The sequence below is a fragment of the Corapipo altera genome, unplaced genomic scaffold (genome assembly GCF_003945725.1).
Source record: "Corapipo altera isolate COAL_440 unplaced genomic scaffold, ASM394572v1 61063, whole genome shotgun sequence".
NCBI classification, from domain to species: domain Eukaryota; kingdom Metazoa; phylum Chordata; class Aves; order Passeriformes; family Pipridae; genus Corapipo; species Corapipo altera.
The window spans coordinates 172,493-198,620 of NW_020885024.1; the positions used below are offsets into that span (position 1 = coordinate 172,493).

At 44.4% G+C, this 26,128-nt stretch overlaps 1 protein-coding gene and 1 long non-coding RNA gene across 2 annotated transcripts in view; one reads left to right on the plus strand and one right to left on the minus strand.

Moving 5' to 3' along the window:
• LOC113959172 (CBP80/20-dependent translation initiation factor-like) overlaps positions 1–26,128 on the minus strand; it is a gene marked incomplete at its 3' end in the record, with an annotated part of 210,118 nt that overhangs the window by 87,092 nt on the left and 96,898 nt on the right.
• LOC113959171 lies at positions 6,387–11,046 on the plus strand. The gene is made up of 3 exons (XR_003531722.1): positions 6,387–6,562; positions 7,816–7,818; positions 11,037–11,046. It is a non-coding gene; the product is annotated as an uncharacterized LOC113959171 (long non-coding RNA).

Here is a 26,128-nt window from a genome sequence, read left to right on the forward strand (position 1 = left end):
CATTTATTAACTATTTTCACTTCAAAGGCCAAATTCCAATTCAGCTCAAAACTCCCCCTGACTTCAGTGGGACCGGGGTTTTGGCCATTGGTCAATATGGAAACTAAAGAGACATTCAGAGTCACAAAGAAACTACAGAAGTACTAAAAAAGACAGTCAGGGTTACCAAGCTGGAAATAGGATGGTATTGCTTCTGCTATAGTTTCGCCACTGATTTTTTTATTTAATTAACTAAATGAGATATCTTTCAACAGAATTTAGATTTGACTAATGACTGCTCTGTCATAGGGGCCTACACAAACAAATCTAAGGCTTCAGTTGTCTTGGTGATTACCAGCCTACATGCTCAGAAATACGGGATTCCTGCAAGTTTTTACTACATCATTTCCTCCCAAGGAAAGGGGCTGAAAGGCACAAGGCTGGGGAAAATAACTCCAGACAAGTGGACAGCTGTGGTCTAAAACACAGTTGGTCTGTCCCATCAGCCCTGCTCATATCCCCCATGACAATATGTTCAGGAGGTGAGACCTCTAATTAGATGAACCCTCCCTTTTTTTTTATTTCCCTTCCCCCAATATAGACAAGGTAAAAATTACGAGGAGCCTGAATGAAGAAGGAAAAATAACAATTTTACTAAAACCAAAAAGAAACAAAAGAAACAACAATAGCAGAAAATATTGTCAGAGACTGAAATGGTTAATGGCTTAAACATTGCTAACATCACCAATAGACTTGTCAAGCTGCAAAGAAACAGCTGCTCATCCAGCAAAGCCCACCCCTCCCTGAATATGCGTACTTCAAAAGGACCTTCATATAAATGGGTGCCATTGTCCAACTATCCCAGATGCAGAAGGGTGTGCATACCTGAAGCTACAAACTGGATTTCCAGATAAGGGAAGAGGCTGATAAGAGGCAAATCCTTCGAGATGAGATAATCCTTCTTATCATGCTAATGTCCTCCCTTACATGATGACTCTGCTGTGAAAATCCCTTAGGAGAACCTCAAAGACATTTCACACCTAGTCTGAGCTATTCATCTCAGATGATGGACCATAATGAACCATGATTGATGCTGACATAATAGGCAGTTGTAATGTCTTAGGAGGTGTCAGAGATTCATGACAATCCCATGACACCATCCACTGTAAAACTCCCCGCCCCATGGGAGGTACAAGGCATTCCAACCTGAACTTGAAGTGTATAATAACTCATGAAATCTTTGACTTTGGTGGGCTTCCCCCACCCCCAATGGATTAAGACCATCACTTCAACCAACAGACATCAAAGCTGCAAAGTTTCATTGCTGGATCCAGCAGGTGATGATTATATTTATCTTTCCACTTTTATCCTTTCTTTCTCTTCCTTTCCTTATACATTTCTTAGGGTGTTTTTTTTATGCTTTAATATTGCTGTATTACTATAGATAACAACCCAAATGGCTATACACACGTTTTCCTTCGAAACAAAATTGTTCTAAAATAAACCCTACATATATATATTTACAAACACCAATTATTCAGTGTCGTTTCACTCTAATCCACTCCAAGGGATTTATTAAAAAGAACCTGGGTTATCCTCCCCTTCTGGGGCAGGTCATAACAAATATTACATAGCTACCCTCTCCCCCTTAGGTTAACACAAAACCTGGAAGGATATTTCATCTGAAGGAAAGTCCTATGCTGCCGAGGTGGTGGTGTGGGTTCTGACGTAGTAAGCCATGTGAAGTGACAATGGCGGGGTCAGGCTGACACTGGCACAGTTCTGGGGCTGGGCAGTCTCAGGCCATGGGGCAGCGGTGCTTTGTGCAGCTCCTGAGAGGGGAATCTCCAAGCTGGTGGCAGTGGCTGGTTGTGCCAGGACAGCTCAGCTGGGGCTGGGGTGGGCTTGGTCTGATGTGAACAACAGCTGTGGCTAAGATGGAAAACATCACAGCTGAGGCAGAGCGATCCTCCGGAAGAGGCTCCAAGGGTCTGCAGTGCTCCAGCAAGCAAACACCAGGTACCAAGACAGAGAGTTCAGGCCTGTGCCTGCCTTTTTATCTCCTGTCTCCCAAGTTCCTGGGATGTTTCACTCCAGGGACCCGCCTTTCTGGCAGGTCCCGAGATGCTGGGGGACCAAAGCATCCTGAGATGCTTTGGGTCTTCCCCAAACCAGCTCAGATGAGGAGGTGGTCCCTCACTCTCTGAATTACGTGGTAGTATGAAAAAAATCACTAAAAATCCTTCCCATTTAACTAAAACTACAACAACCCCCAAGCGAGAAAAGTCCTCCGAGAGCCCCCACCATTTGTCTGGCATGTGGAGAGCTGGAGGACAATGCGGGGTTGCATTATCCTGGTGGTTACATGGAGATTTGGTTAGGCAATTCTTTAAATCACTGAGAGGTAAGGAGCTACATTAGAGTGCTAGTCTGATGAGAAACAGCTGAGGGAGCTGGGGGTGTTCAACCTGGATAAAAAGGAGGCTTGGGAGAGATCTTCTTGCTCTCTACAACTACCTAAAAGGAGGTTGTAGCCATATGGGTGGGTCAGTCTCTTCTCCTAAGCAACAGGCAACAGGGCAAGAGAAAATGGCCTCAAGTTGAGCCAGGTAAGGTTTAGATATAATGTTAGGGAAAATGTCTTCCCTGAAAGGGTTGTCAAGCATTGAAACAGGCTGCCCAGGGCATTGGTGGAGTCACCATCTCTGGAGGGGTTTAAAAGATGTGTGGATGTGGCACTTAGGAACATGGTTTAGTGGTGGGCTTGGCAGTGCTGGGTTCATGGTTAAACTCAATGATCTTAGAGGTATTTTTTAGCTTAAACAATTCTGTGATTCTATACATCCCCAATGGCACTTGAGACATTTACCCTGTGATGCAGACCATCCCATATGGCCAAATGGACTGAGATCCTGTGTGTGTGCTCAGGGACTGGGTGCTCTGGACATGCTGGTTCTTGCCTTTGAAGAACCTTCCTGAACACCATGCTTGCCCTCAATCCCAAGCAACTCTCCCATGGGACAAAACACTCCAAGACATGCTAAGTTCCTTGCAGGGAAGGGATTCTGTTTTTGTCCTGCTTTTGTGCAGAGCCCGATACCTGGTGGGCACGACCAGGGACACCTAGCATTTAACAATTGTGATAGACTGAAATGTTGTTAATGTCTTAAATATTGTCAAAATCATAGAAAGATTTTCTGTCAAACTGTAAGGAAACAACTGCCTGTCTGCGACCACCGAAGCACACCCCCCCTCAATATGCCTCCTGACTGGAATTTGGACTGTGATGGGAACTTGAGATAAGACTTTTGTCTAATTACTGTCGGAGGACAGAAATTGTGTGAACAATTTCTATTGCATTTCTGAGACCTTCACCTTGGCATGGCTTGGTGCAGACAGTAAAAAGATACTGCGACACTAATATGGCTGCAGGCCTTGTGCCAAGGTGAAGGAGGAGTTGTTCTGTCAGGAAAACAAGTTTTATGGACACCTACTGTTATCCAATTAGTACTGTACACCACAGTATGTTTTCCTTATGTATCCAATGTGGCCTGGGGAAGAGTCACATGTCTCTGTGCCACGGGCAGCATATAAGCTGCCTTTCCTCTAATAAAGCTGACATTTTTGCCAATCATATTGATTCGTGTGCAATTCTGTCCGAGCCTCTCCGCCGATACCTGGCGCCCGTTTAACAGGGAGTTCTACTTCGCCGAGTTCTGTTGGGACGTAAGGCGGATGAAGGAGCTGAGGGAAGCGGTCGTGAAGGCAGCGCTGTCCCCGGCGCTGTAGTAAAGGCCGTGCGCACGGCACCGAGGAAATCTTACCCTGGCCCGGTGAGTCGACCGAGGGAGAGAGCATGGGGCCCGCGGCATCCAAAGGGGATGAGGCCGTGGAAACGCTCCTCCGATATATATTCTCTCTAGGAGAGCCTGTTTCTGATGAAAAAGCCCCTAAGGGGTTAATGCACTGGGTGAGAGCGAGGAATCTACTTCTCACTGCTCACACCGCCTTTCAGGTGTCCACAAGGGACACTATAAAGGAATTGTTTTGGGACAAGATCTCTGCGGGATCGGGAGACGCTAGAAAGTGTACTATGGTTGGGCGTCTGGCAGTTGAGTCGCTACAAGACTTAAGTTCTGAGCGACGGGACCTCATAAATGTTCAAACAACTCTGTCGGGAGACGGCGGGACTACGGCAAGTCCCTGCCCTGGTCGGTCCGTTGTAGGGGAGATCCCCGTGCCTGCGGCTGCGAAGTTGCGAATGCTAGGAAGCTTAACAGCAGCGGGATCACCTCTGTTTAGCACCGTGTCTGTAGCAGCAGGACGTGTAGAGGCTGCAGGAATATCAGTAGCGGCGGAGACTAAAGTTGGAGCCGTGCCAGCGACAGCGCTCTCTACTGCGGCTGCGCAGTCGGCAGTGTCACTCTTCACTGTGCCTGCTACTGCGCATGTGTCACCTGGAACGACGCTGCCAGGAGCCTCCGCGTCGCTAAATGGCGCTGCATCGCTGGCGCCTGAGGCCTCCATGAAACCCGGAATGCAGCCACTGTGGCTCGCTGCCTTGGCAACGGACGCTGTTTTCGGAAAAAAAAAAAAAAAAAAAAAAAAAAAAAAAGAGGACACGCGTTTCCAGGATTATTCAAACAGCTGCCAGAGTCCGGCGTACCGGCGCTGGCAGCCACAGCAAGAGGCGACAGAGGCACCTCAGCGACAGAGGCAACGCCGACAGCTACTTCTGCAGAGCCAGCCAGACTTCTGCGGGGATCCCCGGGAGCTGCACGGCGTGAGGGGCGGCCCGGGGAACAGCAGCTCGGCGGTGACTGGCTTGCGGGGGAGTAGCCCTGGAGAATCCGGACATGACAGTAATTGAGAATAGAAAGCAGAATCTCTCTCTTTAGTCCTTCTACTCACTTGTAGATGACTTAAAATTGAAAGATTGTGTTTTTACTAAAAGTTAGCATGCAAGAAATTTTAAGAGTTTCCCAGGGAATGAATCTTTATATAAAAGCTTTAGTGAATTACCTTGTTTTTAGTTACATTTTACCCCTGTAAAAACCTTTGCCCAAATCTCGTGTTCAACCTTAGCAGGAGGAGACAAAAGGTTCACACAATAGAGATCATTTGTTGCTTAGCACCTGGGTGGGACTCAAACCACCTCCAGCAGTTTCTCAGATATAGGGAGAGAGTAGAAATTACCTTACAAAAACTGCAAATTTGCAAGTAGGCTGAGTGGAAAGCTAGCAGGCTGGGAATTTCCTTAATTCTTAGGTGAAATATCTCTCTAGATCCCTGAATCTACTACTCCGGAGTTGGGGAAATCTCTGTCACCGACAAGGTCTTTCCACTTATTCTTTTTGTATGTGGTATTATATTGCTAGCAAGCAAGGATCAGAGTTGGACTCACAACTTGCATTTTTCTCCAACATAGAAAGTTATAATATGATTATATTTGTATTATGGATTTAGCCAAGATTTGGAGACAAACTTTCCTGAATTGTGTGCTACCAAGTTGTTCTTGCAGCAGTGTTAAAGGTAAAAGCTAAAACTAAGCCCTGTCTTCAAGACTAGCCCTGTTTGACTAGCCATATGATTAAAACTGAAGTTAAATAAGAGATTCTTACACAAATTCGGTGTTCTATTTCAGCCTTGTTTCAGAGGCTTATAGAGGTTTAATCTCAGGTGGAGCCTTTCCCCCGGTGCTGTTCCTTTTTCATGTGTCATGCTGTCCATGAGCTGTAGCTTGTGGGCCGTGCAGAAGGCAGAGTCCTTTGACCTTTCTGTGTTTTCGAGGGTTTAAATCAAGGTTTGTCGATGTTGCTGCCCTGCTTGATCAGCCTGTTGTGGGGGGGCCCTGCAGACTGTCAGGGCCATCCTGCGTCCTTTCTCAGAAGCATCAACAGCGCTACAGATAGTGTGTCTCTAGGCCTCCTGATTGGAGACCAGAGTACACCAGTTATGTTGATCCATGTGGCCAGGGCTGCGATGTCATTTCAGGGAGTCCTTGTGTCTTCTTTTCGGGGCTTCTTTCGTGCGGCAGCTGGTGGCAATATTCATCGTGAAACATCTAGTCCTTCATCCTTGGGATGTGCCCTGCCTGTGGCAGCTGTGTTTTCAGAAAAATGTCCTCAATGCTTGTGACTACTGCTTGTTCTATACCAGACGTATTGATCACATAATTTGACTGGTGGGTGTTTAGCATTGTACGAAGGCAGCGTGGGTTAAGTGCCTTGTTAATCAGCCATTCTAGTAACACAATTGTGAGATTTTGGGATTTTTTGTTCATGTTGCAGTCATTGATGCTAACTATACGAGGCAGATTTGTGCTATGGTCTCCACACCTTATCCTCCACTGACAATTCCTAAAGGGACACGAATAGCTCAATTTGTACCTTTTCTGAGTTGTGTTCCCCAAGCAGAGCCTCGTGAGCGTCGGGATGGAGGATTTGGTTCTACTGATGCACCACAAGTCTTTTGGTCAGTGCCAATCTCTGCACAACGTCCACAGCTGACCTGCACTCTCTACGATACTTGAAGCTTGCTGTCAGTTGTCCAAGCGGACGAACTTCTGCATTTGGGACCTGACGTAACTATCATTGCACGGACATCCTGGCCGGCCTCCTGGCCTGTGGACACGCCAGGGGTTTGGGTTGTGAGACTAGGAGGTACTGCTCAGAATTTTCTTTTAGAATATATAGATCCTGTGTGATTTCAGCAGTGGCTCATACCTTCAGAATAGCTGTTGGCCCTGCAACAGCTTGTTAAGGAGCAGCTTGAAGCTGATCACATTGAGCCATCTCACAGTCCTTGGAATACCCCAATTTTTGTCATACAGAAAAAATCTGGAAAGTGAAGACTGTTGTATGATCTCAGACGGGTGGTGCGGTCATGGTTACCATTACAGCATTGGTTTACTGACCCCCTCTATGCTTTCTGCTGAATAACCCATTGTTATTATTAATTTCACAGGTTGTTTTTTCACAATCCAGTTAGACCCCAGTTGTAGAGAAGAAAAAATCGCATTTTCAGTTCCATCTATTAATTGTGCAGAACCTTACAGGTGTTATACATAGAAAACCCTCTCCCAAGAAATGAAAATATTCCTACAATTTGTCGGTGGTTTATGATTCCAACATTGTCTCCTGCAATTTTCTGACTGTCTTTTGTTGTCATTATATAGGTAATATTTCTGCTGGCTGTGGCCACTGAGGATCAGTTGAGTGTGTTGGAAGCTGAAACCAGAACGAGTCTACAATCCTTTGGCCTAGTAGTTGCTCCTGAGAAGGTGCAGCGAGAGGAACCCTGGACATATTTAGGGTTCAAAAATTACACGGAAAGCAGTTATTCCTCAGCCAGTTCAATTGGATATTGATGTCAAGAATTCTTACTGATGTACAAAAGCTATGAGGGTCTTTCAATTGGATTAGGTCCTATTTGGAATTGGCAAACACCTAGCTGGCACCTCTATTTGACCTACTCAAACATTCTGACAATCCTCGGAAACCAGGGGAACTGACTAAAAGAGCAGTTCAAACCATCCAGCAAGTAGAGCAGGTTTTATATTCTCAATTTGTTTCACTAATTGATCATTGCTAAATTGTCTAATTCTTTATTTTTGCAGATCACAGGGTTCCTTTTGGGGCATTGGTATAGTAGTTTAACATCCTGAGGTCTAATGGTTGTCACTGTATACAATGGTTTGTTTTCTGTGCTGTTCATGTCACACTAGTGATGTTTGTGAAAATCGGACAGACTGGTGTGGTTTGGGAATTCTACATCAGACGTTGATTATCTTGCGGTGCTCGTCTTTGTATGTGTTTCATCCCAGTAGTGTTACAGCGGGTAGCAGGGTTTATTTGGAATCGGCATATGACAAAAACCTTTTGGGTTACGAGTCTACCCAAAATTATATGTGATTGTGACATACCAATTTTGAGGTAAAATTCTATATCGTGTCCAAACTAGAAAAACTTTAAAAGGGTGGATTACTTGTATACTTTGAAAACTACTACCAAATTGCCAGACAATACTATGTCTTTGGTATAGAGGTCAGTGCTTTAAGAATTTGTACAACACTTTTGCAAGACAGAAACGGGGAAAGAACAGGTGGCAGCCCCCTCAGTTCATTTGCAAAAGTTGTTTCATATGTTGAGGTTTTTTTTTTTACACAGGTGTTCATAGCTGCCTGCATGATGAATGAAACCTTGGAAAGAAAACAAGGTTGATGCTGTTTTCTGCGGGTAACAATGGTAACATCAGGAGCTGTTGTGGCTAACAGTTTCCTCAATATTGTTAGAACATAGTTTTTGGAGCACAGTTCTTTTTAGTATTATAAGCACAGTTTTTCTTAGTCATATACACCTTTTAGTATATTTTTTAAGCACATGACATTAAGGATTCAAGAGAGTGTATTGTACGAACTTTAAAGTAAGTATTACAAGAGCACAGTTTTTCAGCATTATGTGCACATTTTAGTGTTGTTAAAACACAGTATTTTTAGTTTTGCTGGAGCACAATTTGTCAGTATGTTTAAGCATATAATTATAGAAGGTAAAGATCTTAGATTATTCACTGAGTACTGGTGGAGGAAAGTTTTCCTGTCTGATGGAGAAGCCTTCACACCAAAATGTACTAGAGAATTAGTATGGTCTCGTACTTCATGAGACACAGTGAAATGAGATTCAAAAGTATGTTTGTGTGAAGCGTGTTTGAATGATGGTGGCCACAGTGTGAAAGTGAACGAATGAAAATGTACGCATGTATATGTGTGATTATTCACTTACACATACATAAACATTTTTGAATAAACAAATACACCGATACTTTTACATAAAATGGCAAAAAATCCTGAAACACACTCTCCGGGCTGCAATAGAATGGTATGCAAAGAGTGCAACAGAAACAGAAGATCCAGTGTTAATATATGATTATGTCATTGTGTTGTTTAAGGGCAAAGGTGTGAAAGAGAACAATAGAAGACATATGGCCCAGAGTTTAATGGAGTTCCATTTCCAAGGATTTTCTGGCCGGAGTGGAAGTTTTAAGAATCAACCCTCACTTTTAGGCACACTTTCAGAATACACATCTTGGGGTCAATAAGTTAAGTTTAGTAATGATAGTAGTGTTATTGCATGTCTGCGTTGATTCAAATGTTATGGGTACAATAAGGAATGTTACAGAAATGCAATTTAAATTGTTCAAACTCCAACGGGGCATTTGTCGGAGGACAGAAATTGTGTGAACAATTTCTATTGCATTTCTGAGACCTTCACCTTGGCATGGCTTGGTGCAGACAGTAAAAAGATACTGCGACACTAATATGGCTGCAGGCCTTGTGCCAAGGTGAAGGAGGAGTTGTTCTGTCAGGAAAACAAGTTTTATGGACACCTACTGTTATCCAATTAGTACTGTACACCACAGTATGTTTTCCTTATGTATCCAATGTGGCCTGGGGAAGAGTCACATGTCTCTGTGCCACGGGCAGCATATAAGCTGCCTTTCCTCTAATAAAGGGGACATTTTTGCCAATCATATTGATTCGTGTGCAATTCTGTCCGAGCCTCTCCGCCGATAAATTACCTCATGTCTAAGGAGAAGTAAACAAGGCTCAGGAAAGAAGAATGTATCTGTGTTAAGAATCAAGCCTAGCTGGCCTCATCAGTGGAGGAAGATAAGGGTTTTGGGTGTGTGATGGCAAAATCTCTCCACACAAAACGGGAGTAAACCCCCCCCTCCAGGAAGACCACATACACATGGGACATTCACATGAGAGGCAGCTGAGAAGGGGTCATAAACCATCAAAGACCCCCAAAGCACCCCCCAGACTCATTCCTGAGGCCTTCCACCACCAGAGGACTGCACGTGATCCAAGTGGTGCAACAAATACAGAGCCTGTTGCAAGACACTGCAAAGCTTCCCCCCACCCTCGGGGAGGTGCCTGGGCGTCTCCTGGACATGTACTAATCCATTAATCCATTGTGGGATTGATTGAGTTTGAAATAAATCCTCTTTGTTCATCATCTCACGAGGAGCGTTTTTATTCCTTATTATATAAGGCATGCGCACCCTACATATGGTGCACCTGAACTTGGGACTTTGAACTTATATTAAGTCAGTTTAGCATATCCTGAATCAGGCAAAAAAATCAGTAATTCCGGTATTGTCTCAATTCTCTCGAGATGGGAATTTTCACCGAAAAAAACACAGACGTCTTTAAGTTGTTGTCTCAGAGCGCCTGAGAAGCGCAATCCTAGTTTAGTGAGCTCCAAAAATATTAGGGATAGTGCACAGGAAAAGAAGAAAGAAGAAAAGAAAAAACTGACAGATCGAGGTGGCCAGAGGGAGCGGAACGGAGTCCAACCAGAGCAGTGAGTCACGCTGAGAGGCAGTGCCAGCATCTCATGTGGCAAGGACTTTTCCCTAAGCGGTGCTGTGCCCGCAGCTCGGAGACCTGGGCGGCGGAGCACCTTAAAACCACCGGGGAAGCCCCGCTACCTGCCGCTTGCCACGGCTCGACCGTGTGCGTAAAGTGGCTCTGCCACTGCTGCCTTCTAACACCCTCAACGCCACCGCCAGACCCCGCGAAGCCCACATCGGTTTCTGCCTAGCAGAAACTGCTGCAGCTCACCGCCACACCTGCCGCCCCTGCCGGCTCCGCGCCACGCTTAAAAGCCCCCCCCCGAGCCTGACTGCCGACCACGCGGACCCAGTCGACTGAGAACCAGGAGAAGCCAACAAATAGACAAAGGCTTTCCAGCAGCGCACATCTACAGCGCCGAGACTGAAGGTAAAATGGGAAATTTTTTCCCCACTGAAATATCACAGGACACAGATGCACTGGCTATCCTGCTAAAACCATATCACATACAAGCTACAAGGACTGAACTAACAGAATTGGTATGCTTTATTAAGGCAGCTGTACCTGAACTGCCATTAGTTGAAGCCCTTCACATAGAAATATGGGACAAAATAGGGAACCTTATAAAACTAAAAGCCCAGGGGGGAGACCCCCAAGCTAACAATGCTTTTCCAACCTGGCAAGTCATAATGTCTGCACTAAGCAGAGCACACAAACGGACAACACATGCATCCAACACCAACACACACCCCCCCGCTCATGCTGCTGGCAACTTCTGGGCGTAGGAGCTCAAACACACAAAGTCCGGACGGGGAAGGAGAGGAGCTGTCCGTGACTTAAGTATTGGGTCAGAAACTGGGGCCCAAAGGGACGCAGGTCGATGGGAGGGGACAGGGTCTGTGATGCAAGATCCCAGCCCGTGGGACCAGTGCAGAGGGCCCCGTAATAGCGATGGGGGGGGTAACCCAGCATATTTGCCACCCCGCACCGCGGATGATCGCCGGTCACATGGCCAGGCATGGGTGCCACCATCTTGCCTGCCACATGGACCGGAAACTGACCCATCTCTTCCGGCCCCAGCACTGCCCCGTCCCACCCATAGGCACAATGGGGGAGATAACCCCGCCCACGCACCCCCTCCACCACCCACCACCACCCCCCCACAGGGAACCGGGTTCACTGGGGCCACAGGGGGGGAGAAATGGGGGGATGAGGAGGAGGAATCTGGGATGGTTCTGCCGGGAGGGAGCGAGGTAGCAAACGGGGAAGGATCGGTTGATAGGTGGGGTTTGTGTAGAGATGAGACATTACTAGTGGGAGACTTGCAAGTAATAAATGCATGCCCCGTCATTATTGACCCACGTCAGAACCGTCGATTCCAACCTTTACCACACGAACTAACAAAAGAACTGAGACAACTAATAAGGGAAACTGGCGTATCCTCAGCTAACACCCTTGCATTTTTAGAGACACTGAGCTCCACCTACATTTTTATGCCACACGATTGGAGAACTCTACTAAAAATAAGTCTTACTAACACCCAGTACAATGTGTGGCTGAACGATTTTAGGGAGAATTGCTCTGCTTATGCCAATGACCCACAGGCAGGTGTAACAGCACATCAACTCACCAGGGAGGGTAATTACTGTTCAATAGACTCTCAAACTGGGTACAATAGGGAAGTATATGAGGTAATAGACTCTCAAACTGGGTACAATAGGGAAGTATATGAGGTAATAGCTAAACACGCAATGCGGGCTATGAGGAAATTACCCACATCAGACAGAGATACCAATTTATCATTTACAAAAATAATGCAAGACCCAACAGAACCATACACCCAATTCTTAGATCGGCTGCAATCTGCCTTAGATAGGCAGATTGAAAACGAGGAAACCAGAGAAATACTTAGCAGGCAACTGACTTTTGAAAATGCGAACCCTGACTGTAAAAGAATTCTACAGACCCTTCCTAAAAGGGAGAGCTGTAACATTGCAGAACTGGTTCATGCCTGTCAAGGGGTTGGCTCAATGGCACATCAGACTGATTTACTGGCAGTAGCACTGAGTGCCCAATTAAGAGCACAGGAGGGAGCCAGACCCAGAAGTGCTTGTTACATTTGTGGTGCCCCCGACCACTTTCAAAGAGATTGTCCTAGGAAACCCCTAGCAGTGGCACCCCTCAAGCACCAAAAAGCAAGGAGGGTGCCAAAAAACTGGAGGCGAGGGGTGCTGTCGCACGCCCCAGTGCAACAAACAAATGTGACACAAGGGAAGAGGTTGGCAATTTGTGACCCCCCACCTCAGCCAGCGCTTTGTGCCCCTCCACCTCAGCCAGTGCTGGGCTGGACTTATCCAACTGGGACTCAGTCTTCATAACTTCCACAGAGGTAGTGCTAATCCCGACTGGGCATTGGGGTCCCCTTAGCCCAGGGGTACACGCACTACTGATTGGAAGGTCCTCCACTACCAGAATGGGTCTATTTGTGCTGCCTGGAGTGATAGACTCAGATTCTCATAGTGAGATTCTAATAATGACCTGGACCCCTTCACCCCCCTGTTTCATTACAAAGGGACAGAAAATCGCTCAACTAATCCCCTTCTACAGTGCGTCGCCTATGGGGGAAGGGGGAGAGGGAACGGGGTTCAGGGGCCTTTGGTAGCACAGGACATCCACAAGTTTACTGGGCAGCAACCATCACAACCACACAGCCGCTCATGATGTGCCAAGTTGATGGGCACAGATTTACAGGCCTTGTGGACTTGGGAGCTGATGTTTCCATCATAAAGGACTCCGAATGGCCACTTGACTGGCCCACTGTTTGCCCAGTTGCAACCATTCAGGGGGTGGGAGGCACACAAAGACCCAGACAGAGTGCCCAAGTACTCACTGTCTTGGGACCAGAGGGACAAATAGCCAAAGTAGCTCCTTTTGTTGCTCCCATTCCGTGTACACTGTGGGGGAGGGACGTTCTCAGGCAGTTCAACACAGTCATGCAAATTCCTCCTGCAAGCAGCCAGGTTTTTCAATAGGGGCCATTGGTCAACCGTCCCAAGCACCGATTAAGCTGGTCTGGAAAAGTGACCAGCCGGTCTGGGTAGACCAATGGCCTATGAAAAGGGAACGACTTGAACATTTAAAAAAACTTGTAAGAGAACAGTTAGAAGCAGGACATATTGTGCCAACAAACAGTCCCTGGAATACTCCTGTGTTTTGCATCCCCCAAAAAAGTGGCAAATGGAGGATGCTACAGGACCTAAGGGCAGTAAATGCAGTCATAGAATCGATGGGAGCGTTGCAACCAGGACTGCCTTCACCCGCTATGCTCCCAGCAAATTGTCCTCGAATAATAATTGATTTAAAGGACTGCTTTTTTACCATCTTCCTACACCCCGAGGATGCGCCAAGGTTTACCTTTTCCATCCCGGCCTTGAACAATGCACAGCCCATGCAAAGGTATCACTGGGTTGTCCTTCCTCAGGGGATGAAAAATAGTCCTACAATATGTCAAACAGTAGTGGCAAATGCTATTCATCCTATCAGAAAGCGTTTTCCCTCTGCCATCATCTATCACTACATGGATGATATTTTAATTAGCATGGCCACAGAACATGAACTGCAAATTGTTGTTACTGCTCTGACTGATGCTGTCCAAGAAGCAGGGTTGCAGGTTGCGCCAGAGAAAATACAGCGATCACAGCCCTGGACCTATCTTGGATGGAGGATTACACAGCAAGAAATTTCCCCACAGCCACTGCAGCTCGAGGTAAAGGACACTTTAACTTTACATGAGTTGCAAAAACTCCTGGGAACCATAAATTGGTTAAGGCCTATTTTAGGCATAACCACAGAGGAGCTACACCCTCTATTTGTGCTGCTAAGGGGGGACTCCAGCCTAACATCTAACAGGTCTTTGACAGCAGAGGCAAAGCAGGCGTTAGACATTAGTGCCAAGGCAACAGAGAATAGGCAGGGCAGGAGGAGAAATCCTGAACTGCAAATCTGCCTAGCCTTAGTTCCCAGCAGGTACCAGCCATTTGTAGTCTTGTTTCAGTGGGATCAAACTGAGAAAGACCCGCTGTTAATTCTGGAGTGGTTGTTTCTGCCCCACACACCACCTAAGACTGTATGGACCATTAATGAAATGTTTGCTAAGCTTTTCATTAAAGACAGAGGACGACTGCAGGAACTAGACAGAAGGGATCCTGCTACCATCTACATCCCAGCTACGAAGGACAATTTAGATTGGATGCTGGCTGAGGACGCAGGATTCCAAGCTGCTTTGGCAAGTTTTGATGGTAACATTTTGGTCCATCTCCCTAAGCACAGATTGTGGGCAGAAATTGGTAATTTACCTTTAAGGACCATGACCAGATGCAGACATGAACCAGTAAAAGGTCTCACAATCTTTACAGATGCATCTGGGAGAACACAAAAGGCTGAAGTGACCTGGGTAAACCGTAATACAGGACAATGGGAATGAGAGGTACAGACCATGAACCAAGGCTCTGTGCAGGTTCTGGAACTGGCTGCCATTCGTATTGCCTTGGGGAAATTTTCTGAACAACCTGTTAATATTGTTACTGATTCTTGTTATGCTGAAGGGTTAGTTTCACGTCTGGAATGTTCGTTTCTTCGAGATGTCTCTAATCCTCATCTGTTATTTGAAATGCATTCTATTTGTGTTCTTATCAATCACAGAAAGTTTGATTTCTACATCATACACACCAGATCTCACACTGATATGCCAGGGTCAATAGCTGAAGGGAACCAGGAGGTTGACAAAGCAGCAATGTTTGAATACAATACCCAGGGTCCTAGAGCAAGCAAAATTGTCCCATTCATTTTTTCATCAGAATGCACGCTCTCTAAAGAGGCAATTCAAAATGATGATTAATCAGACTCGATACATTATCATGACATATCCAGACTGTCAGAAAATCACACCCATGCCATCTCAGGAAGGCATTAACCCCAGAGGGTTAATGGCAAATGAGATCTGGCAAACAGATGTCACACACATCTCTAAATTTGGCACATTAAAATATGTACATGTAACTGTAGACACACATTCACAATACATAACTGCTACAGCACACACAGGTGAGAAAACCAAGGATGTAATGAGACACTGGCTCAGTTGTTTTGCTACCCTTGGTACCCCAAAACAAATAAAGACTGATAACGGACCGGCATACATCTCAGAAAAGGTAAGAAATTTCCTATCAGAGTGGGGAATTTCACATGTCACAGGAATCCCACACTCACCTACCGGACAGGCAATTGTAGAAAAAGCACACTGAAAGAAATGTTAGCTAGACAAAAAAAGGGGAAGAATCTGTATAGTCTGCAAGAACATCTGTGGAAAGCCACATATGTTATCAATTTTTTAAACTGTGACAGTGCTGAAAGAAGCAGGTACGAAAAGCAGCACAAATCTCAGGCGTTTGCCTCTCCCAAACCACTAGTCATGGTAAAGGATTTGATTTCGGGACAATGGACAGGACCCCTAGATCTTATGACTTGGGGGAGAGGTTACGCCTGCGTGGCTGCAGGAAAAGAGCTTAAGTGGATTCCTTCCAGGTGTGTAAAACCCTATTTAGGTACACAATCACAGCAGCAGGAACCAGAGTAACGCAGAAGTTTTAAAAGAGTTAGGTTTATGTTTCAGGTTTACATTAAGGAACCACCAATGTGGTAAAAAGCAGTCTGCAAAGTATCTGTGCGTGTGTGTATATGAGTGAATGACGACCGTCAATGAATGAGAAGAGTGAATGAATAAAAGAGTTGTTTGACTAGACAAATATTAAAACACAAAACACCTCACAGAATAACATTACCTCCACCACAAGGTCGCTTTAAGAGAATTTAGTTTTGCTAAGCTTAGCCTGTTTCTTAAATAAAGTTGAACTCCCCAGTTATTTAAAAACCCTCAGGTTAATAAAAGTTATAAGTTTATACACGGTTGGGCTAAGGCCCCTAAGTTAATAAAGTTATTTCTCCAAGTTGCACTACCCTATAGGAATATAAGAAAGTTTTAAAAGGTTTACAATAGAAGTACAAGGGGCCAAAGTAAGCGATGTACTGGGTCATTGCGAGCTTTGGTAGTTTACAATGTACTGTTCTGATTGTTTGCACTGTTGTTTTTGCACTGTTTTAGTGACTTCTTTAGATAATTAAGAGGGGGGTGATGTAGGAGGCGTGTCCAAGGCACAGGGTACGTGCCGGGGCAGAGGAACCCAAAAGAGCATGCGCCGACATAGACAACCTTATTGGTCAAAGAAGTCACATGGTTTTAAGGGATAAAATCCTCTGAAATAAATCCTCTTTGTTCATCATCTCACGAGGAGTGTTTTTATTCCTTATTATATAAGGCATGCGCACCCTACAATTGCCATTATAAGGGATAAAGATCTGCTGCAGAAATGGACTCTGTGGGACTTTCCACTCCCAGAAGGACCCTAGATCCCACTTATCTTCCACATCCTTCAAAGCTGGAGGAACAGACCATCCCCAAGGCATGCAGCAACTGTACCTGTGAATGGAGGACTGGTGGGGCTGGCTTTATGGGTTGAAGTGCCACTTTTCCCCACCTTCTTTTTGAAAATCCCACCACAATTCTGCATTGAGGGAGGGAAAAACTCTTAGTCACCACTGAAAGAGTTAAATTCACAAAGATGGATAACAACTGGGTTCTTCCCAGCTGTACTAGCTAACTGTCCGGAATATTCAGCCTGAAAAGGGAAAGGGTAGGAAGAAGTGAAGTTGTTTGAAACATCCCCTGAACAAACCAATTTCTCCAGGCACAGCCTTTCTGAACTAAACATATTCCAACCAGACCAACTGCTTCACCTCGTGCAATGCAGCTCCACAAATAACTGGGCTGGCACCCATGAGCAGATGCTGCCAGAGGGGTTTGGGCTGAGGTAAAAAATGCCCATCATCACTGGCTTTGGGCACCTAAGGGACATTGTGGTCCAAACTGGAGGGCCTGAAGGATCCCAGTTAGGAGCTGGTGGAATTTTATAGCATCTAAAACTGGTCCTGGAGATCTAGGGAATGTTGTTATTAATATAATGAGGAGTAAGGTCTGAATTTCTATTCTAGTGACCTAACTTCCCCCCAAAGTATTCTTCACCAAACCTATCTCCATCAAAGGCACTCCGATGTTTTACACTCATGTATAATGGTAACTCAGACATCACAGTCCACACAATTTAATCAAAAACCTTAAACCCCCTGAAGCAAGGCAAGGCCTAGAGAGCAAATGTAATATAGCAATATGAAAGTTAATTTAGAAAGCAAGCCCTAAGCAAAAGCACAGAGAACTTGGTCTTAGAAACAGCGGAGGCAATAATTTATTAAGGTACGCAGAACACACTGACACGAAAGAACAGAAGCATAAGTACGCAAGAAAACAGAGAGAACTAAAAATGCAAACACACATAATATTAGACATATAGAAGAAAAACAAAAGGAGATAAGGGAAAGAGAATGAACCAAGGTCCAGGTACCCTTGCCAGATATCAGGACCCTCTGCCAGATGCACTAGGAAATCAGCCAGATTAGAGAAGTTCACAAAGTTTATGATGATGATGGAAGAAAGGACAAGAGTTCATGAGGCCGAAGAACAGGAACGATCCCTCAGATTCTCCCCAAATTGAAGACCACGCCCCTAACTCCGCCTAAACTCTACCTGTTATGAATATTAAAAATGTATGTTGCAATATTATGAATATTCGTATTGTATGATGCAATTGCTTGGCAAAGATTGTATAAAAAGTCCAGCTGTGAATTGCTGGAATGAAGCAGTTTGTCCAGGGAGACCTGGCTGCTTCCCGACGCCGTAATTAATAAAGATACCTCCTGCTTATAGACTGAAAACTTTGAGCAGTTTCTCCGTCCGTGCCTTTTGGGGCATAAAATTGGCATCACCCCACAGAAAGCAACAATCAGTTCCAAGGATGAAGAACATGGGACTTGCATATCTTTTCCCTTTGGCTTTCTCTCTAAAACTAGTTTCAATTGGCTTCAGTTTAATTTCTGTTTGCATTTTTCTCAGATGAGAAGGGAAGAAGATGTCATGTTCACTTCTGAAAACAAAAATGGAGTTATTCACACTTCTTTTATGCCTTTCTGTCACTAGGGTTAAAGGCTATCCTGATCACTAGACTGAGCCCATATGTCTGGATGGACACAGCATTTTGGAAGCGTAGTAAATCCACCTGTCAAAATGGTGGTGATCAGGATTTAAAATCATCATTGAACAGCTGAGATGCAGTGTGTGCTTTAGATCTTACATGTACACATCCTTGAAAATATACAATGAACTCCAGAAGAAAAGCGCAGCCAACAAAACCAACACTATGAGGGTAGAGATGTTTCTAATGAGTCTCACAGCATCTGGTTGCTGGGAAAAGCATTATGAAACCTTCCCATGAGCTGCCTACATGGGCAAAACTCCTCTTGTCACCACCTTGGTCCTGGGGTACAGATGCTGCTGACAACCCTCCTTTGAGTCTGGACATCACATCTGTCTTGTTTGTTAGAGTTGATTTGGTTTACCCTTTACAACATAATTAGACTCACTATAAACCAACAGAGTAGCATCGATTTTTACAGTGGGGGTGGTGAAACACTGGCACAGGTTGTCCAAAGAGGTTGTAGATGTCCCATCCCTGGAAACATTCAAGGTCATGCTGGACAAGGCTCTGAACAATCTGATCTAGTTGACGATGTCCCTGCTTGCTGCAGGAGGGTTGGACCAGATGATCTTTAAAGGTCTCTTCCAACCCAAACCATTCTGTGATTCCCTTATTATATGATGGAAGGGCTTCACACAGAGACACCCAAGGTGCTCATGCAATAATGCATCCAAAAAAGTGGTGTAGGATTGACATTAAGCATGGTTCACCATAGGATGTGCTATCTTCTGCTATGGGATGCCTACTGATTCAGCCTTTCCAAACACAGAAACAGACCTGATTTCTCCACATGCCTTCCTACAGCATCACTTCACACCAAAGTGCTAGACACCCCATTCAAAGGACCACCAGATGAGTCCCCAGGATGTGCTGCAGGAGCAGAGACAGCACTGTTGGGTTGAAAGGACACAGTACAAAGTGCATCAGAGCAGACTCAGAAAAGCAAACTTGTCTGCTGCTGAAGTCCAATAAAGTCCTCACATTCTGCAATGCTTGGCCACACAGGCTGCCTGAGTCAACTATTTTCTTATAAACTTCATGGAAATGAATCTTTGGGAGAAATTTCAGTAGCTGTTTTGCAACACAAGCTTGGGAAAGACATCCTAAGTACAGATGGCGTGCAAGATAGCTCCAAAACGGCTCTTCGAATGCTTTGCTGGATCTCCCACAAATCATTAGGGATGTCCAGATGGAGGCCCTTGTTGCACAGAGTGGGCAACCAGCTAGGAAGACGGCCCCCAGACTTCAAGACTGACTGCCCAGACTGGTATAGAAATCACTGCAGTGATTTCATGTAGAAATTGCTTGAAAATGGTGCTCTGAATAAAGTGCATTTCTTGGAACTATTGTTTTGGATTCTTAGTACGCTGTAAACATGATTGCAAAAATTACATGAAAACCATTGAAAAATACAGTGACAAGAAATTGAATCCAGTTTAGTTTAAACTTGAAATACACAACCAGAGTACAAAACATTTCCCAAAAATCTGCTGACCACAAACACAGACAGATCCTAGACTACTGGTAAGAATGTGACTTGAATGAATATTGATTCATCTTTTATTACTTTGCAATAAAAGAACTTATATTTCAGACTCCAGACCGCCTCCTTTAAAAATTCCTTGTACACATACATGGTTAGGTTTTGCGAACGAAGATTTGAGAAGGACTCTACCCACACTTGCTACAAGCGCGTTGGTGGCTAAAAAGGCCAATGCGAGATAGACAAGTCTGGTTGCAAAAGGCACAGTGGAAAGACTCCTTAGGTGGTATCGACAAGACACGGTTCTTTCTACGTTGTCTTTTCTCCTCGAGAGTGATCCTGCGTGCGTTCTCAAAAGAAACAGTAGCATTATAGATAGTGTGTCTCCAGACCTCCCGATTGGAGGCCAGAGTAGACCAATGATGATGATCGATATGGCGAAGGTTGAGAGATTGTTTAAAGGAGTCCTTGTAAATCCTATCTAAACTGGGCAACGTTTCTTATCACTCCTACAAGGCTAGTGTAAGCCTCTGTCCACCTATTTTTTGGGCCATGCAGTTTGGCCAGCTAAGCCTTCCATCCTAAAACACATCATACCAGGATGCCATGGGAACTGGTGAAACCCTGTGCAGCACCAAGTTGACTTGCAAGGTTTCAATAGATACTTAAGAAATGGTGGGTTTGGGAACTTTTTTAAAAACATAGGGCCAAACTCAGAGCCCACCTGCCCCAGGAGACCATGTCCCAGCACAGCTTGTGGTCTGCTAGCAGAGAGGCATTGTGTTGGGAAGGGTTGGAGGAGGGGACTTGAGAAATGGGTCTGTTGTGCCTCATATCCCAGAATATTTTTTTCTTGCAGGAGAGGTCCTGCCACTGCCCAGGAAAACTCCCTTCTTCCCTGGAGTAATTGCCTATGGAAGGTCAAACTAAGTTGCCCTTGATGATATCTCGGTAGGATTGATCTTGTATGGCAGCAAGCATTTGGGACAATAAAACCCTCATTGGTATTTGACAGTTGCTCACATGGACATCTATGAAAAAACTTGCCTCTGCTGCTCTCCTTCAATGATCCCATCAAACAATGATGTCCTCCATCATCCTCATCAGGAGGTGTAAATTACATCTCATGTGTCTAAGCCAACAGAGAAAACACCAGGATTTTCTGCTGGGTGAGGCGGGGAGGGCAAAACTTCTCCCTAGTCTCCTTGCCTGATTATAAACTCTTTGCGGTAGGGATCTCACCATCTCCTGTAGGCTTTTACAACACCCTGTGGAATCAAACCCTCCACCAGATGTGGCTCTGATGTTGATCACTGTTAGCGAAAACATGTCCAACAGAGCCACAGTGGTTCTTAACTGGGAAAGTCGAAGACTGTTTTAATAACACCTCTAATTTGCTCTTAATGTCTATCTTATGCAACAAATGAGGCATGTATCCCATGGAAAAATGACTTGTGGAATTCAAAAACATATCCTATAAGCAAGGAGAGAACTATGGCTGCACAACCCATAGGGTAATTTCTCCCCAGGGGAGTGAAAGGTACATGACAGAGACCTCAGGTAGGTGAGCTGCGCTGCACTGCAATGCAGTGACATCATTTCCTGAGGAAAGGTGACAGAAAGGAAGCAGGGACAGGCACTATTAATAGCACTGTGGGACATCAGCATAATTTTGTATGAGAAACAAAAGGTACTTCACTAGCCCAAGACATGGTCCCTTCTGAATGTCACCATGGGGTAGGGGAGAGGAGCCTGCATATGCTTGGGGGGGGAACTGATATCATTTATAAGACTAGTTGGAAAAAAATAGGCAGATTTCTGGGTACCAATGTGCCTTATCAGCTTTTTTGTAATAGCTGTGTTATATAAAGTACCAACCAACCTGAAGGTCAGCTACAACCAGGCTGGACCTGTGTATTGAGCAGAGGTCAGCCTGGGGGTTGACTCCTCGAATGTCCACTTGTGAGCAACGACTCCTGCACATGGCAGGAGGATGCCTACCATGGTCACCTGGGATGTGTCATCCTGCTTGGATGAGGCAGGTCCCAATCAGGGAGAGATGGTGCACCATGTAAAGGCATTGCTTGTGGGGTCTGGGGCACTGCTTAGTGCCAAGTGCTCACCACCTTCAGGAGAAGGGGAAAAGCTGCCTGATGAAAACCAGATCCAACTGTGCCAGGGCTTTGGGGCCACACCTGCTCTAACTAATATAGCAGGACAACCTCTTCTCTTCTTGCAAATTCATTGCATGTCAACCCTACTCCCATCCTTGGCTGCTACCAACCCTTCCTAACCCTCTCCCAACCCATGCACTGCCAAATGGCCCTGCTCATTCTCTCCCAAGCCTCACTGTCTTCAATACCCCATCCACAGTCGTGCAATTTTGAGTCTCTTCGCATCCAGATGAGGTTTAAAACAAAAAGCCCAGAACTCACAACTGTTTTGCTGGACATAAAATCTCACCCTGAGGAATGTTTATATCACCTGTGTGGCTTCACCAGCTCTGAAATGAAGCTTTTCTCTCCCAGAGTGATGCCTGGGACATTAAGGTAATAGCACTGCAATAAAGTATAAACAACTTTGCAACCTGTTTGTGCTCCACAGAATCACAGAATCATTTAGGTTGGAAAAGACCTCTGAGATCATTGAGTCCGGCCTTTGACTAGTCACCACCTTGCCACTAGACCATGGCACTAAGTGCCACATTCAGTCATTTCTTGAACACCTTCAGGGATGGCGACTCCACCACCTCCCTGGGCAGCCCATTCCAATGTTTAACAACCCTTTCTGTGAAGAAATTTCTCCAATGCAGTCTGTTTCTTTTTTTCCTATTCCCTTTTTTCCTCCTATTTGTACCTCCCCCCCCCCATTTCTACCATGCTCTTCTCATAAAATAACAATTCTGAGACCTCATTTACTGCTAGAAATTAATTTTAAGGAGTAAATGCTCTCTGGGGGCAACTCAAGCAGCACTATAAGGACTAAAACTCCCCTCCTAGTCCCAAATGCACTGCAGAGATAAGGGGATCTTGAAAACTCCCAGTGTCAAACCACAAGGCATGGGAAAAGGGGGGCTGCTGAGGTCCCCAACCAAAGTCTAGGGGATGGGACCATGACTTTTCTGCTTAAATAAATATTTAAGAGACTGTTGTTTCACTCTAACTCCCTCTACTAGGGTTTCTTAGCTTTTTGCAATTAAAATTATGCTTTTCTATCTAAGCTTTGACACCACTGTGGAGGACTTGGTCAGGACTGCATACCCTCCGCTCTTTCCATTTTATTAAATTTGTGACTGATTAGGGCTGAAACAACCCCATGTCTCCTCCTGAATGATGCTGTATCAACTGGGTTTTAGGACTTTTGTCTCTCCTCCTGGGATATTATCCCAGTGTTATTAGGTCTGGGCTGCATCTCACCCCTCCATCTTCCAACCCCAGTCCAAGGCAGTTTCTTTGCTATCTCTCCTTGCCATCTGTGCAGGAGGCAGGGATGCCCTGGTGGGCTGGATGTTTCTGTCTGCTAATGGTTTATCTTAAGGGATGAGAAAGAAAAAGAAATAGAAAGGTACATCTAGTGTGATCTGTCCAACTGGCTGGTTTTTTGGATGGGAGGGAAGAATCAACGTGCAGTTCCACGGCTCTGGTCCAGTTTTGGGGAAAGGGGGTTCAGGCAGGAGCCCCCTTGGCTCTGAAGGTATCCTTTCACACAGCATCATGCACTCTTTGGATGGCAAAGGAAGATCCGCTCGGTGAACTGGGATGGGAGCAAAATCCTCCAACCTCCACTTCAAATTTCTTGGAGAACCCAACCCAGCACTATGAGGAAGCCCACCCAACTTGCTCTTGCTACACAATCAGACTTCAGCTTGGTTTTAACCATGTTTTGGTGATCACAGGGCCACAACCCAGCTGAAGCAAGACCTTTCTTTTTTATAAATCACAAGACTAAATTGGTTTTTAAATTGTGTACAGAAAAAAAGGAGGGAGCCCCAAAGAAGAGAGAAATGGAGTTTGCTGCTGATGAACTGCACTGCCCACAACAGAATGTTTCTAGACTGCCTAAGCAAACTTTGTCAGCTGTTTTTTTGGTCATTGGTAAAATTTGGGAAAACCAAATCATGCACAGAGTTAACTATATCATGGTTGTTCATGAGTCAAGAAGCAATGGGGAGATTTGAGGACACACTCCAACTATTGTTACAGGTAGGATTTCACTGAAAATCCCCCGTGAGGCATGACAGCTCAAATACAGATTTCAGCTCATTCTAGGAGAAAGAAAACATTGGTCACTTTTTCTGCTGTTCAATCACATTAACCTTGCAAACTCCTGGTTTTAGAAACACTTTATTGCCCTGGTTGTGTTGTCTCAGCCACAGCAGAACATGTCAGCAGAAATAAAGCTGCATGTACAACTAACTCACTTATTCCCCATTTATTTTCACATTAAACCATAGTCATGATTCCTATCAAGGACTCTCAATGCCCTTGTATAATTAAATATGCAATTTACACAATTAAATATCCAATTGACCCAATTAAATTAATGTACTGAAATCACCAACGCCACAGGAACTCAGCTACCTATTTAGCACATTCCCTCCTTCACACATCTGAGGGTCACTGCAACCCACTCTAGACCAAACCATGTCCACTTTGTAGGCAACCCTGAATGTCAGAAAATTTTACCTTTCAATAGAAAGAGAAAGTAAGTCCCAAGGACTCAAAGCTTTTGCAGATAATACCTTGACAACTGTCTCTTCTAATACAAGTGGGAGGATCTGGTTATCGACGGAAGGGAACGGACAGATGCTCTTAGGTCAATATGATCAGGCAAAATGTCGTCTTTATTAGAAGAAAGACAGATTATATAGTGCTTATGACGCTTAGTTTCTTGTTCACACTACATTGGTTACATAAGGAAAACATGCTCTGCTGTCCACTGTTAATTGGACTACAACAGGTGGTCATAGGAGATGAGAAAACTTTATTCACCTGCCAAAACTCCTCCTTGGCATCTGGCATGAATCCACCTTTGTTCTAACTTCAGGTCCTGTAGCCATCTTAATGGCGCAGTAATTTTTGCTATCAGTACTCAGTTATGCCAAGGTAAAAATCTCAGAAATGCAATAGAAATTGTTCACACAATTTCTGCCTTACGACAAATCCCCCTTTCGATTTTTGAACAATTTATATTGCATTTCTGTATCACTCTTTATTGTACCAATAACATATCAATAAACATCATTACATATTACAATAATAGTGCATTAACAAACTTAACAACTTATTAACTTCAAGGTTTGTGCTCTTAAATTTTCTTAAAAGTGCTTTTCTAAATATAGGATTTATTCTTGAAAATCTTTATTCAGTCTAAAACACTTCTGGAAATGGAACTTCATTCATTTTTGAGTTATGTGTCTTCTGTGTTTATTTAAAGATGTTTGTGTATTTGTTGGATCAAAACACATTAATCATCATGCATTCACACACATTCACACATACAAGCTCTCACAGTGGCCACTGTCAACATTCACACAAGCATACTTTTGAATTCCATATCACTGTGTTTTATGAGCTAAAAAGTTGTAATTTTTTAGTACCTTATAATGTTAAAGTTTCTTAACCTGATAGATAAACTTTCTTTTACTAATATATAGTGAATAATCTAAAGTTCACACAGCACACTTTCTTAAATTCTAAACCTCTATAATTATGTACTTCTTACCTTCTAGACTTATGTGCTTTAAAAATATCAAAAAATTGTGTTCATAATACTTAAAAATTGTGCTTTTGTAATACTGAGAAAACTGTGCTCAAAAAATTGTGCTCTCAATAAGACTAAATACTGTGCCCTTTTGGTAATTCACTGTTACCTGCAACAGCAACAACATCAGCCTTGTTTTAAAGAACCAGCTTCTTTCCAGGGTTTCATTTATGAGCAGATAACCAGAGAACACCTGTGCACAAAAAACTTAAACACATGAAACACTTTTGCAAGTCAATAGAGGAAAACTGATATCTTTCTTTCCCCCTTTTTCTTTGTGCAAAAGTGTGTTAAAGAATTCTTAAATCACTGATTTCTTTACTAAATACTCTTGTGCTAATAATC